Source organism: Manacus candei, unplaced genomic scaffold, assembly GCF_025592945.1.
Source record: "Manacus candei isolate 608988 ecotype Guabito, Panama unplaced genomic scaffold, ASM2559294v1 h1tg000053l, whole genome shotgun sequence".
In the NCBI taxonomy this organism is placed as follows: domain Eukaryota; kingdom Metazoa; phylum Chordata; class Aves; order Passeriformes; family Pipridae; genus Manacus; species Manacus candei.
The window spans coordinates 1,077,194-1,092,533 of NW_026138101.1; positions in this window are offsets into that span (position 1 = coordinate 1,077,194).

A 15,340-nucleotide genomic window follows, 5' to 3' on the forward strand; every position below is an offset into this window, starting at 1 on the left:
TGATTATGAATAGGCTGAGTTCTTCATCTTAGAAAAATGTTAAGGATAGATATATAGGAGCTATGTGAGAATAATTTCCATAAGATTGATATTGCTTAAAGGCAAATATAGCTTTCACTATTTATGACTCTTCTCTTGGATGGTTGCTTCGGGTTTGGTTTTTTTTAAAAAAACCCCAGTATTTCCTAATTTCTTTCCTTTCCTTCCTATTCTCTCTATGCCATGGTTGAGGAATTGCCACTGTTAATATTTCATAACCTCCAGAGTATGTGCTAAAAACATGGAAATGTTGAAACAAATCACCTTTTGGTATTAATGCAATATTGCAGAGTGTAGTTCTCAAGGCTGTGCAAAGAAAGGATTAGACTTTCCGGGGAAGGGAGAGCCAGCAGTAAAAATATGTCTAGCAAAGCACATTGAGAGTTTTTAAACAGTTTAAACAATTTTATCACATCCTGTAGTGACTTATTAACAGTGTCTTCAACCTTTACATATTCCAATAACAACCTGATGTCTTCATCTTATCTTATGGGCCTATAATTGGCTGAATCCAGGTACCAGTGCCTGGAGGCCATACAGTCTTATAGACTTTAATGGCTCATTAGTTATTTATTCACTTTAACTTAAACAGCTCAGCCATTTGTGGAAAATGAGCCCTTAAAATAGAATTAGGGATGTTTTTCTTTTTTTTTTTTTCACCTAAGCGTAGTGTATAACTTGAACTGCCACGGAATTTGAATTTCCAAATCTGCCAGTTTAATTTGGCCTTGCTGCCTTCCCTTTTCAAAAGGGGTTGTAGCTTTGTAATAACTTCTGATACTGAAGAACTATGCTGATGGTACTTAAAAGTGCTGGAATTAAACTGAGTGCTTCCTTTAGTTAAAAACCAAGCCAGCCCCCACTAAATATGTGGCTAATGTATTTTGATAACTCCTGCTGACAGGTGTCATCTCTGCAGGCTCCCTCAAGCCTTTAATCATTAGAAAACAGAGACTGGAGGGGTCCTAATTAATCCGAATTTTAGCCAGGGTGGTGGGTGGTTCTATCTCACTGTTCCAAACATCACAAGCCTGGTGTTACACACGTGGTGCACCTTGGGTTGTGTCCAAAAACATGAGCCCCTGAGAGAAGGACCCTGTAAAAGATCACAGAGGATGGGAACAACGTGATGGTGAGTTGATTTTGATGTCTCCAGCTGAAACCCGCACTGGGTGTGTTGAGCAGTTGTCACACAACAGGCAGATCCAGCCTCTTCTTTTTCCTACTGATCTGGAGTGCCCAACACAGAGAGAAACACGTGTTTTTTCCTAAAAAAATATAGTTCAATGAAAATGTGCCATAACCATAATGTTGCTGAATGGTTTTGTTGCAAGGCGACGTGCTCTTGGGCTTAAAGGGAGTTCATTTCTGTAATGTGGCAACTTAATGTGGCACTCACTGGGAGTTTCTCAGTGCAAGTTTTGCTAAATTATTCTCTTGCCCTTCACTGCTCAGCACTGCCATGTGAAGGGCAATGATAAGGTGGGCATGGGCATGTGAGAAAGAGAGAATTATGTGAAGGATGCCGTGGAATTTATTGCTGCATGTGGCTTTTTGGATCATCTGGTTCCCTGTAGGAAGATGAGGAAGGCCAGGGAGAGCTCTTGCTCCTTGGGGTGCTGGCTCTGGGGGATTAGTGATAATGACAGGTGAAACTTCTCTTCTAGAGCCAAGCTACACAATTTTCCATCCTAATGGGTCTGTTTCTTTCCCATATCATTAGTCTCAGGCTGCACAGTTTTATTTCACGAATGCATAACAAAAGTGTCTGGAAATTGCTTTTAAGCTCCCATTTTTTTCATGTTTCCTTTGCTCTTTTCCATCATTTTTGAATGGTCTGAAAATGTCTGTATTTGATCCATTTTATCTATTATATATTTTGCTGGAGGAGGGTGGTTTTGCGAAGGGAAAAAGTAGAAAGCTCTTAAAATGCTTAGGAATAATAGTGGTACCTTTAATATGAACAGATTGTGATGGACTATGAACACCAATGGAGATGGGGGCTAAAATACAGCATTGTGAGAGTTATGGATGAAGCTGAGGAAAAGCAGGTGCTGTTCCTCAGTGGAGAATTAGAGAAGTAAAATGCTGAATGGTTCTGTCTCTTCCAAAGGGATCATTAAGGTTAGTTTGTTACTTTAATTTACTTAGAGTGGTGCTTAAGGACAATTTGTTCCTGGTTCCCCCTGCCAGCTGAAGCAAATGGTTTTCTTTTCTTTTCCTCCCTTTTTACCTGATGAGACCACAGAAGGCATTGTGAGAGGGAATGGCCGGAGGCAGGAGCCTGGTTACTCACACCATATCCCCTTTTCATCATTCCCTGTCTGTTTTCTGCATGCTTAACGGTACCTACAACTTCCAAACCCAATTTAAATTGATTTCAAGTAAGTACCAGAGGACTACATAAGCAGTGAACTTTGTTTTCCCTCTGTGGCAGGGGAATAGCAGAGATGGGAGCTTGGTGGGCCTTCCTTTTAATTGCATAGTTTCTGCTGCAATTAAATAAAAATAATCTGTCCATTTTTCTCTATAAGAAATATTTCTATGAACCATTTTTTAAAAACCAATATATGTACAAAATTAACCCCTGGACAGCTTTTAAGACTCTTTCTCTCGCCAATAATATTGTTAAACTCAAAAAAGGTGCCTTGATGTTTAATTCCTGCAGAAAGCTGGGGTGATGTTCATTACCTTTGCTCTTGGAGAGATAACAGCAATAGCATGGTCAGGACTGGATGTAGCTGTGATTTACACAACATGCTGCCCTATCCTCTGCTGTATCAGAAAGATTGTACCCCACATCACACAGTGCATAGAGGGAGCACATTCCCTAAACCTCTTCTCTTTCCCTTCCAGTAGTTCCATTCCAAGAAACATTATTAGGATGGTTCTTCTGGGACAAGATAGTTACTACTAAATCAACAGTGCTTCCCAATGAATCACAGTATTCCATGGATCTCCTGAGCTGAGTCTACCTCTGCTTCCTTTAAAGTAGCTGTGTTGACATAATATATTTAGACTTCTGTAATGTGTTTGACTTAGCACTGCACAACATTCTGATTAAAAACAATTATCACTCTACAAAATTGGTGTCGCACATATTAAACGGCTCCCAAAGTGTCTCGATGACAGCTTGCAGAAGGAAGCTCTAAGTCTGAGATTGGCACCAGAGGAAAGTTTCCAGTTCCTCTGAGGTCTCGCTGAGGGTTGGGCACAGAAACTCCCACGAAGGTCCCTGGTTTCAGCAGGGATAGAGTTAATTTTCTTCTTAGTGGCTAGTGCAGTGTTGTGCTTTGGATTCAGTATGAGGATAGTGTTGGTAACACACTGATGTTTTCATTGTAGCTGAGCGGTGCTTACCCTAAATCAAGGACTTTTCAGTTTCTCAAGCTTTGATAGCAAGGAGGTGCACAAGGAGCCGAGAGGGAGCATGGCCAGGAGAGGAACCCAAACTGCCCGAGGGATATTCCACAGCGTAGAACACCATGCCCAGTACATAAACTGGAGGGAATTGGCTGGGAGCTGATGGGCTGGGCACTGGTCGGTGGGTGGTGAGCAGTTGAATTGACATTACTTGTTTTTTTAGGGGTTTATCTCCTCCTCCTTTTTAATAGATTTAGTATTAATAGTTGATTTTATTTTATGTCAATTATTAAACAGTTCTTGTTTCAACCCATGAGTTTCAGGTTTTTTTGGTCATGACTCTCCCTGTGGTCTCTGTGAGGGAGGTCAGGGCTGTCCCCAGCCTGGGCAGAGCTGAGCCCTCAGAGACACCGGAGCTGCCGCTGTGCCAGAGGTGGGAAACGGGAAAAATGGTACCTGGGAATAAGGAGTGAGGGGGAAAGTGTGAGGTGTGAGCCCCAGGGAGAGGAGGATGAGGAGGAGGAAAAGGAGGAAGGGTTCCCAGTGTGGAGCAGGGATTCCAGGCAGCCCTGGAGGACCCCAGGTAGGAGCAGGTGGGTCTGTCCTGAGGGGACTCGGGCTGGAGCAGGGGAAGTGTGAGGAGGAGGGAGCCACAGAGAGGAGCCCTGAGGTCCAAACTGTGACCCCCTGCTCCCCCTGTGTCCCCACTGCTCGGGAGAGGAGGCTGAAGAGCTGGGAATGACAGAGTGACACTGAGCCTGGGGAAGCGGGTGGGAAGGGTAGTTGGGGGGAAAGATGAAGATGGACAATGATGCTTTAATCTTGTCTTGTTCTCACCACCCATGTCTATTTTAATTGGCAATAAATTAATTTTTGCCAAGTCAAATCCATGGTGGTAGCTAGTAAGAGATCTTCCTGTGTTTATCTTGACCCACAAGCTTTTCCATCTGATTTTCTTTCTCTCAGTTCTCCTGAGGTGGTGCACTGAGAGGGTGTCTAGTTCCTTTCTGAAAACCTTCAGAATATACATGCTGATGTGGAAAACTCAAGGTAATTGTTTTATTACCTGGTTGAAATGAAGGTTCTGATATACTTTGATTAAAGCCCATGTTAGAGAACAGCTTGTATGAGGCACAGCAGATATTTCCTTAATTTAACGAGCCAAGTCAGGATGAGATCCAGTTAATTTTGCTTAAACTATAATGACTCATTCCAATTGAAGATCTGCCCCTATAGGTCAGTGGAAAAATAAGTGCCTTGTGTTGACTTTGAGCCAAAAACCAGTAACTCAGCAACTGAAGGCAGGATGAGACCCAGTGGCAGACAACTGGAGCCAGCAGAAATTCGGGTCAGACTTCAGGTGCTAAAATTTCACACAGAAGGTAACCAAGTACTGGGATGATTTACAGAGACCTATAGAAGGGTTTTCATTATTTATTTTTATTATCTTCCTTAAAATCTGTCCCAACTCCTACCACAAAAGATGCTCAGGATGAAGGAGTTACCAAGTGACATATTTTGACCTGGATTACGCTGGCAGTCACATAGATTAAAGTAGTATTCCCTTTTGGTATAAAAATTCCATGAGGCTGAATGAGATCACAGCCTGTAATGATAGTGTTCACTGTCTCCTAGCACCACAAATGATTAGAAGCAGAATTATAGCACGGTGATTTCATGTCAGAGGACAATGCTTTATTAGAGTTTGATTTACTTAGTAATATAAGTACATTGAGTCAGAGCAGGGGAAACTGCTTTAGAAGTAGTTTTTTCATTAGCTCAGTTATTCTTGTTTTCTTCTGTCTTTACAGTGACCTTCATCTGAGTGTAAGGGAAAACAGGACTAGTTTTCTTTAAGCTGTGATTCACCCAAATATAACACTGGTGAAGCAGCAATCTGCCAAGGGGACAAATGAGATCTAAGGGACTTGGAAATAAATGGACGACCTAAATACGAACATGGAATGGATTCTTTTGGTAATTCCCATCATGATGATAATAGCTACTGTTGATTACTAGCTGGCCACTGTTCAGTCACATTTAAGTACTCAGATGGGGATTTACATCACTTAATTTTCCCATGTATAAGGTAAAACTGGTCTGATTTAGGAATACAGGATCTCCATAGAGCCCAAAGGAAAGAATTAAGCACCTCCAAAGATGATTGTCCTGTCATATGTTCCTGAGAGAGGTGGGCTAACACAACTTCTAGAAATATCTGTATTACTACATGTAATCAGATGCATTCTGAACAGATGCCTGACTTTTAGACTCTAACAGAAGAACAGTTCAGAGTTGGTGTGAACAGATCTGTCTCCCTGCCTATGGACTCTCATTCCATGCTGCCCATTCAGCTGTTTGTGGAGCTGTGACATGAATCCCTGGGGAACTGCCCTAATCCCTGCTGCAAGGCTGTGACAGGAGGGTGGGGAGATAATGGGCAATAATTAGAGCAAGAAGATGAGTAGCCAGGGGTTGCTGCTCAAGAAATCTTTAACTTTCTATTAAGGCTAATTTATTATTTTCGCAGGCACATAAACTCACCTACAAACACATTCTTTTGCTATTGTATTTTCTGTCAAATTAATCCCCAAGCACCCCACCCTGGAAGGTAACACTGCTGCACTCCTGCAGCAATAAGACACAGCACCTCTTCAGTGGATGCCTTGCCCTTGGGTGCCCCAGAGGTTAGTTAAGCACTATTTCTGCATGTTTGATTACCATGTTGAGTTAATTAATGGGCTGCATGTGATCTCTATTAATTAGACCATGCTCAAGCCTTGATAAAGTGTGTGTCCTTATAGCACAGCATAATAGTTTCACAAATGCCCTACAAACTGTGGTTAATTACAAGCTCATCATGATTTCAGGATTTAAGGGAAGAAAAAGAACTAAAATACCTTTTCTGATGGTCATAAAATAGTTCTAAGAAAAGTCTTCCACGAAGTGAAGGTAAGGATGTTTTTTTTAAAGATGAAATGATGTGATAGAAAGAAACAATTTTTCTTTTACAAGGATACTTTGACAGCTTTCCTCTGACTACATCATCTGTGGGAAGAACTAGCATAGGATAAAAAATAGATGGGGAACCCATTGCTTCAGTGGAGGGGAAGAAAAACAGTAACCTACAGTTACTATTTCTTTAAATTTGATGGTCAGCACTACCCAGCACTGTAAACTCCCCATTCCAAATGCTGTGAGGGCACAGCTCCCACTTCTCACATCACCAGCTCCCATCAAAAAAATCCTGCTGCAATTAACATTTCATCCTCCTCGTCCTTGGTTTCAACCCATTTGACTGTGACACTCTCCTGGACACTCAGAGGCAGATTCCTGACCAAGTTTGATAGCAGGGGGTGTCCTGCCTACACCCTTCAGGTAGAAGGTCACACCTATAGGTTTGGTAAAACAGATATTGCTGCTCTGCCAGCTCCAAAGGCTCAAATCCAAGAGTGAATAAGCAAATGAAACAGAGCCAGTGAAGGACTCCTGCAGCAGGTGATTAGAGGCTGCCAGGTGGTTTGTATGTGCAATTCTAATGCACTAATGCACTATTGCTGTGCCTTCAAAAATAGGAACAATCAACTTTTTTATACTTGACATAATTAACTTTCCACTGGTAGTGTGTGTTCCTTTATTTTGATGTACCTGCCATTTAGGCTGCAGAGGAGGATTATCAATTCAATCTTCAGGTTTGTGCCAATTTGGCTTTTGGATTTGTGCACTCCCATGAAGTTCCTATAACTGGTGTGGGGTCCAAACAGCAGATTCCCAACAAACATTTACTTTGCATCTATAGAAACTTCCACACTTTTTCTTTTTGTATTGATGCAAACCTTGGAGTTCTTTGCCCTTATTCTGACACAGCTGCCCTTACAGTCTACAAAAGTTTAGGTCAGGCACAGAAGACTTCGTCCCACTGGGTTCCATAAAATTCTTAATAACAACATGTAATATTAAGAATAAAGGTTAATGTATTTATTATTTACACATACGTAAATTATACATAATATTTAATAAAATTAAATTTTGATGAGCTATGTGGAACTGGCTGTGTTTAAATTAGAGCTTTGCTCTTCCCTCAGTTATCTGGAGAACAGAGTCCTTCTGCATCATTAGGAATTGCGTGTTTACAAGGATTCCCTGTGGCATCACTTGAACTCTTCAACTATTCCTCCCCCCAGGATGAAGGCTCATTGCATGGAAGCACCAATGCAGTGGTAAGCTCAAATATAGATGTAAAATTATTATCAAAGCAGATTAGAGAGTATTTGCTCAGTTATTGTCTGTCCAAGTCATTTTGTGGGACATGAAAAGCAATCAGCTTTGTTTTAGGAGTGCTGTTTAATTTAGCAAGCATCTTGATTAAGATAGATGCAAATGCAGCTCTGGTTATGTTTAAAATGGTGGCTGATCATGATTCTTTTAATCTAAGACCTCGTTTAAAATGACTATAGGAAATGTAGTAGTTTCTGGGGGAAAAGTAGCATGTGCTACCTGGACAAAACACCTGCCTGGGTAGACAAACAGCTTTCAGAAAGAAAAAGAGGAGAAAAGAGGAGAAAAAAAACTCAGAAAAAAAGGAAGAATAAGAAAAAAACTCCACCACCTCGGTAGAAGCTGAGATTACTCAGTATTTCTTCTAACAAAGCAGAAGAAATGATTCTCAGCACTGTTCAAACAAACCATCCTAAAACAAGTTTTAGTGCATTGTAAAAGCAAAACTTGTCCATTTCCCTGTAGAAACAAGTGACAGTCTTGCAGCACAACACATTTCTCCTGCTTCCTTTCCTTAAACATCACTGGAGTGTGGCCAGCAGCAGGGCATACACCTGAGTCAAACCACAGAACCCATGGACTGCCATTCCTCTGTGAATCCAGCTTGGAAACGCGGGTCTCTCCCTTTTCCCACAACTAGAAAGGTGGCAAATAACAGCTGAGATTTAGCAGCCGCCTGTACCGTGCGGCACAAGGAGAGGCAGCAGATGGAGCTGGGTGTGGGTGTGGAGGGGTTAAAGCCCGGGAGGTGGAGGAGCGGAGCACAGAGCGGTGTTTCCCGGTAGATGGCTCCGTGGTACATCAGACCGTCCTGCAGCTCCCGCTCCTCTCCCCGCCGAGCCCTCCTTCTGTCTCGATCCAACCTTCTAGCGCAGAACAGATGCACGGATCTCTGCCTTTTCCTCCGGGCTCCAGTGTCACGCATAGGTGTCTTTTTTATTATTATTATTATTATTTCCCCTCTGATCGTAACGTGTAACTATGAAACTGCCACAAGGACAGGGATTTTCACAGTTAAACCCCAGGACACAGAATAAACCAGCACTGGGTGAGCTGGTGGGCTGAGAACACCAATAGCTGATTCGGTTCTACTGAATTATTGGTTGCACGTCTATCAGATAAAATTTAACAGAGCCAATTAAAGCCTTTAGTTTAATGCAATAATACTTCATAAGTGGTATTCCCAGTGTCAGGATTGTTGTTGGTTTGTTTTTTTCTCAAAGAGCACAATATGGGATTGATGAGTCTTGTTATTTTGCCTATAAAGAGAGGTCTTAAATGCCTAAAAATGCCTGCCAAGTGCAGCCATTCAGTTCTACACCACAGAACTAGATGAGTTTTGCTCCAGTTATAAAATGCATTAATTTAAGATTATACCCCTGTATGCTGTGGAACATATGTAGGTACACCACAAAGCTGACAATTTGTCAGGCCCTTTTCCAAGCCCTTTCCATGAAGAATGAGATCCCATTTGGATCAATTGCAAGTGAATAGACATTATACCCTCAAAATCATGCCTTTGTTGCTTAACAGTGCAAAATATTGTTGGTATAATTATTTTCGTATAGTCCTCTCGCCCTGTGGCATCGGTCCAAGAGTGATTCCAGCTCTACCTGGCTCCAACCCAAGACCACTCCACATCAGGCCCTCAGGATCCTAATTCTCTCATTCAACTGACTATGACCAGTGACTGTGGGGTTTTGGTCCAACATACAATGATACGTGCAGGGAAATCCAAACATTTTTCTACTGTCAGTGGTCTGCTCCAAAAATCAGTCAAATCTCTTGTACCATGCAAGCTCTTTGTGGATTTTTCCTGTGTATTTGATATACTTTTCACTTCTACATTCCTGAGTGTCTTCTTGTGACACTATTTCTCCATTTTGGCCCCTGATATTTTTGGAGCTTTTATACCATTCAGATTTTAAGCTCCTGGTTGCACACCAGTGGCTGAGGGGCACAGCTTTCTGCGTCAACTGAAGTGTGAGGAATGAATTCCTTCCATTCCTATCCTGGCAAGACGAACTCAGGACCCCTCAGACAGTGTAATTTGACAAATCAATCTCTGACTAAAGCTAAGACTAACTGACTGAGGAACTTGTACTTGGCTGTGTGTAACAGCTCCCATGGAGTTTCTCTGGTGTTTTCTGAAGAACTAGAGAGAGGTGGAATTGGCCACTGTGGTCACAGGAAAGCCAGAGCCTTGAAGAGTTATTCTTCACATTTTGGGACCATGAAGGAGCTTTTTTTTTACACAACCCACTGTACACTTTGGGGCACACTTTCTCTCCTATCAGACATTACAAACAGATAATCCAATCCAAGCTTTTCTCGGAAATGGCTTGCAAGAAACGCCTCTTCATGCTACATAACATAAACAATTGCTAAAATATGCAGATCAGGAAAACTAATGATGTATAATACTACAATGTTTTAAGTGTCTTAATTTAGTTTATAGGCACTCCAAAAACCCCCCACCACCACCACCACCTCTTAAGGAGCCAAGCATCAATAACGTGAGCCTGCAGTAGATGAGTAATTACCTCTCGGTGATGAATTCTTAAATATTAATTTGCTATATGCTATTTATCATGTGCAACACTGTAATCTGTGAAGGCAAGGCAAAATCAAGGCTCCAAGTAAAAGGAGAGAGTAGGGTTTTTTTCAGGCAAGGTGCAGAGTTGCCAGTTCTTTAGACTTGCATCTCCCCCACTTCTTGTCACACATTCACAGGATACAACTTCCAGTGCATGGCCAGTGAAATCCTGAGGTGACAGCACTACATTCTCTTCCAGGCTGAGTTGCAGGAACCAGCTGGATGTGCTGGTTGGTAGGAGAAGGTGTGAATGTCTGAGACTTTTACACGTTTACCAATTTGCTCCTAAATTACTGCAGCATTATTTTGGCTTCCCTGCGAGGTGGCCAAAGAAATATTCATGGGTTTGTTTTTGCCCTTAGCAAAAAAGTGCTGTTCCTGTTGTTAGTGGGGACTGGGAATATCTTTGCAGAACAACTTCTCTATGACCAAATCAGGGTATATTTTCATTGCAAAGTACAATATATTAGAGACAGCCCAGCTTAATTCAAATGAGTGAGCTCAGATACTAAAGGTACTTCAGCTCCCGTCCTATACAACAACCCTAATTTACTCTATCTCATCGACTGTATAAAAAATCCCCAAGTATTTAACATTGAATCCTGAAATGTCATATTTGAAATGGATCTGAGATTATAAGTCATGCTTTTCCAGTAGAAAAACTTCACTTTTTGAACTTCAGCTCTTTCCTATCCTATGAGAGAGGCAATCTGTATGTTAGACAGGTAAACAGAAGGGAAAAGTGATGCATTTCATACGCCCTGAAAGTAAATAAAATTGATTTGGAGAATTTTCTCCCATGCTGAGTGTTGGTTGGGTAAGTGGTATTTTAATGCACAGCTACATTCTGCTGCTATGGTTGTGGTCATGCTGTAGTCACACTTTATTAGGATTGTGCTCTGGTCATCATTGCTGGCTCTGGCAATCACTGGGACTGCAGATTTCTGACTTGAGAGAGAGGGAAACTTCAGCCCTTATAGAAGTCTCTTGTTCTGCTATTAAAAAGATTTCTGCAAGTTCCCCAGTGTGCTTAATAGGCAATGCCAATAAACACTGGGATGGAAAAAAAAAAGAATTCTGATTTTACTACTTGTTGGTGTAGCATTATTGAGAAGTGATTTCAACCATTCAAGGCCCCAAGGGTCTAATTAAAGTGGCAAATATCCACAGAGCCTGTGAAGTTACAATACTTAGTGGCAGAAATAGGAATAGAAATCACTCCTTTTTCATTGTCTTCATGGTAAAATGTGTTCATTTGACAGGAGAGATGCATCAGGGTGGGCATTTTCCTTCATTTGGAAAGCAGTGGACTCCCAAAATTAGGTAGGGAGAATACTCACTCATTTTTCATCTTTCGTAATGGTTTATCCAATAGTAAAATAAGGATAATTCCACCCACACTTCTCACAGACGTTCTGTGGAGTGCAGAAGCTTTCCAAGGTCCTTCACAGGTCTCCTGCAGGGTTTTACACAGGTCTGTAAGCCAAGATATGAATCCATGGGTAGGTGTAATGTGTTTGCAGCTGTCTGAAAGGCCATGACTCTTCTTCTCTTTGGAGTATTATGAAGTTGAGGATAAAACTCCATGTGAAATCTGCTGGAAAAGATATCTCTATGAGGGCTCAGGTTTAACATCTCTAGATGTTAAAAATCAGAACATTCCTGTCCACCTTTGCTTGTGCATTCCCTGTCTGCTCATGCTTTCTCTCCCATGCCAAGAGTATCCAAGAGTGTGTGTGTGCCACAAATATGGACTTTTATTAAGGAGCAGCTAGTGGGGAAGTAATCACACTCTAATTCATCAGTTCCTCCAAGAGCAAAGTCTCTTGGGAGCAAAGATTGCAAAATGAGCCAGCACACTCAGACCTTTCACCACCTGATCACAGAGAGACACACCGTGTGCTCCTTGGCCTCATCCTCCAGGGAAGCACATTTTCCAACCCTGCATCATCCACTTTGGAAGTTGTTTGCTTTCTTTTAACAGAAAATTTGTAAATGGTACTTAATCACACCAAAGAGCTTTCTTTTCCTCAGACAAATTACGTATTTACAAACAATTCTCTAATTGCTTACAACATGTTGTCTTCCAAATGTAACACCTGCTTGGGGAGGCTGCTAATTTAGATATAACAAGGTGAACGGTGGGGTTCTGCATTTTATAGGGAAAGCAGGAGGAAAGTAATTTAAAAAATATAATTAATTAAGATTGTATAATAATAGGGATTTTTCCCCCCATATTTCATTGCAGCTTTTATAGAAAATGATTTTTCTACTGTGTAAGGGCAAATTTGTAGGGAAATTTGGCTAAATTATATGACAGAATTGAAAAAGAAAAATCATGCCTCCAATTTAAAAATTAGGATACTTTAAAGACACACAGCTTTGCAGTAAAAAAGAGCATATTTTTTGGCATATGCAAATCAAGAAGGAAGAACTCTTATTCTGAGAAATTGGCAGCAGCTCAGTGCAGGTGCATTACCTGAGTGCAGAGCAGCATCTGTGCTTCCAAATCCCACTCCAGAGGGAGATTGGAGTCATGGCCTTTGCAAGGACACTGTGAAGTTGTTGGTTTAGGGCTGGCAGGGTCTGCACATCTTCACAAGAGGGAGTGGAGGGGCAGCACCAATCACTGATCTCTGTGACAGGACCCGAGGGAACAGCTGGAACTGTGCCAGAGCAGGGTTAGGTTGGATCTCAGGAAAAAGTTCTTCCCCCAGAGGGTGGTTGGGCACTGACCAGGCTCCCCAGGGCACTGGGCACAGCACCAAGGCTGACAGAGCTCCAGGAGGGTTTGGACAACACTCTCAGGAACAGGGTGGGATTGCTGGGGTGTCCAGGAGTTGGACTGGATGATCCTTGTGGTTCCCTCCCAACTGAGGACGCTCTCTGACCCTACAGTCCTGCTACAGTGCTCTCCCAGAGCAGACACCCCTGTGTGCTGAGTGGCAGCACTGTGAGGATTCCCTCTGCTTGTGCTTCATTTCTGCATCCACCACTGTCACTTGGCATCCTTGAGCCTTTCTTTGGAGCTGCTGTTGTGCCCACCAGAGCAATGATGGAACATGCTGAGTTTTCTCTGTCTCTTCCTTATGCTTTTTTTCCCCTTCCCAGGCCTTACTGCAGAGACCTCTCCAAAGCCTTTTCCTTCCATCTGTGGCTGCCTGCACAGTGCAGTGGGGAGTGAACGTTCTTTGAGGCTTCAGAGGCAAGGTGTGGTAGTTGCTGGCAGGCAGAGCTGGGTCTGTGCTAGTGGAAGTCTTGCAGTTTGCAGTTGCTTCCTTTATTGACAAAAATGTGTTTCTGTTACACTTATTCTGCTTGTCTTGTTCTGCTCTGTGCGTCATAATCTAAAAGGCAGAGCTGGTTGTGGCTGCAAAAATGTTGGTTGAGATGAAACACAGGGAAAAGACCCGGGCTGAGAAAAGCATTTTTGTTTTCTCTAACCATGTTTTGTATATTGTCTGAGACTGTTTGTAGAAAATAATTGTAATGTGTCATTCTTTATATTCCTACCACTCAATTTCATTTGTGCTTTTTTTTTCTTCCTCCCTCCTCTGAAAATCTGAATGTGTTTCACAAATTATTATTTTCTCAAACTCATATGTTTTTAAATGTAGTTTGTCTCCTTTTTAAAAATGGAGGGGAAATAGATTGCTTCCTTTGTCCACTGTGTCCAAGTAGATGGATTCTTGCCTCCAAGTTTGGTTTTGGTCCATTCAATGAGTTTGAGCTACAGCAAACCCAATTCTCTATAGCTCCAGAAATATTTTTCCTTTTTGTCTGTGGCCTGATTATCTGTTCTTTACATTCTCATGAGCCACAGACTCTCAGCTGTGCTGCAAATCTCCTGCCTACTATCCTTAAAACCCCAGCATTCTCAGCTCCCAGCAGAATCCAGCTGTGTCCATTCCCTCCCACTCCCACGCTACACCTGAGTTGTTTTTAATGGAAATATAACACAACCTGATAACCAAACACAGCCAGCACAGAGAGGGGTTTGACTGATCTTTGTGGACTCACAAGTCTGAGCCAGAATTCAGGTCTTACCTGTGCTTTTAGCATTTGATTTCACTGTGGGACATTCCTACCTCTGTAAAACAGCTCTGTTAAATTTAGTGCTGTTAAATTTGATAACTGTGCTGTGACAAGCTGTAGTTGTGCCACACAATGCAGGGCTCTGACTGTATTTACAGAATATTTACAGAATTGTTTAAAGTCACTTCATACTTTTTTTTTTCCTGAGGAACCTATTCCATTTTACATCTGAGTCTTGCTAAATCCTAAATGAGTATATATGGAAGGGACAGGAGGGAGATGTGGAATAATAGAGGTTTTTTCTTTGTACTTGAAGTCCATTCTGTGCTGCAAGCAAGCAAATAGCTTTGCCACCTGCAGCTATTTGCAAGCCAAAACAAAATGAGCTGATGTTCTCTACCCCATTCCAAGCATACAGGTGTCCACTGTATGAAAAGTGTTATTGCCATTGGCATCACTGTTAATAGTGTCAGCCCAGAACCCAAATGGCTCTGTTTGGAAATTGCCCTTTCCCCTGCCCTGGGCTGTACTGGCAGGGTGGGTGAGCTTGGTCACCAGGCTGTGCCTCGTTAACAAGGAGTGTTCATAGTTCAACAGTGACAATGATTCAAAGTCCATTTAATCACTGTGGTCTGTTTATTGAATGCAAAGACCCTTAAACAAGGTCTTGGAGTTCTTTTTAGAAAGGATGCAGAATTTGAATTGCAAGGTACCCCAGGCTTCTGTAGCCTCACCCATCTGCTTCTGATTGCATTGTTACCTGCATTTTCTTAGAGTCATAGAATGGTTTGGGTTGGAAGGGACCTTTAAAGGTCATCCAGTGCATCCCCCCTGCAACCAACCAGGAAATCTTGCACTAGATCAGGTTGCTCAGAGCCACATCCAACCTGACCCTGAATGTTTCCAGAGGTAGAGCATCCACCACCCCACCCCTGAGCAACCTGTGCCAGTATCTCACCACCCTCATCAGATAAAATGTTCCCCTTATATATAGTCAGCACAGCCTGTTTGAATTTTGCTGTGGAAAAG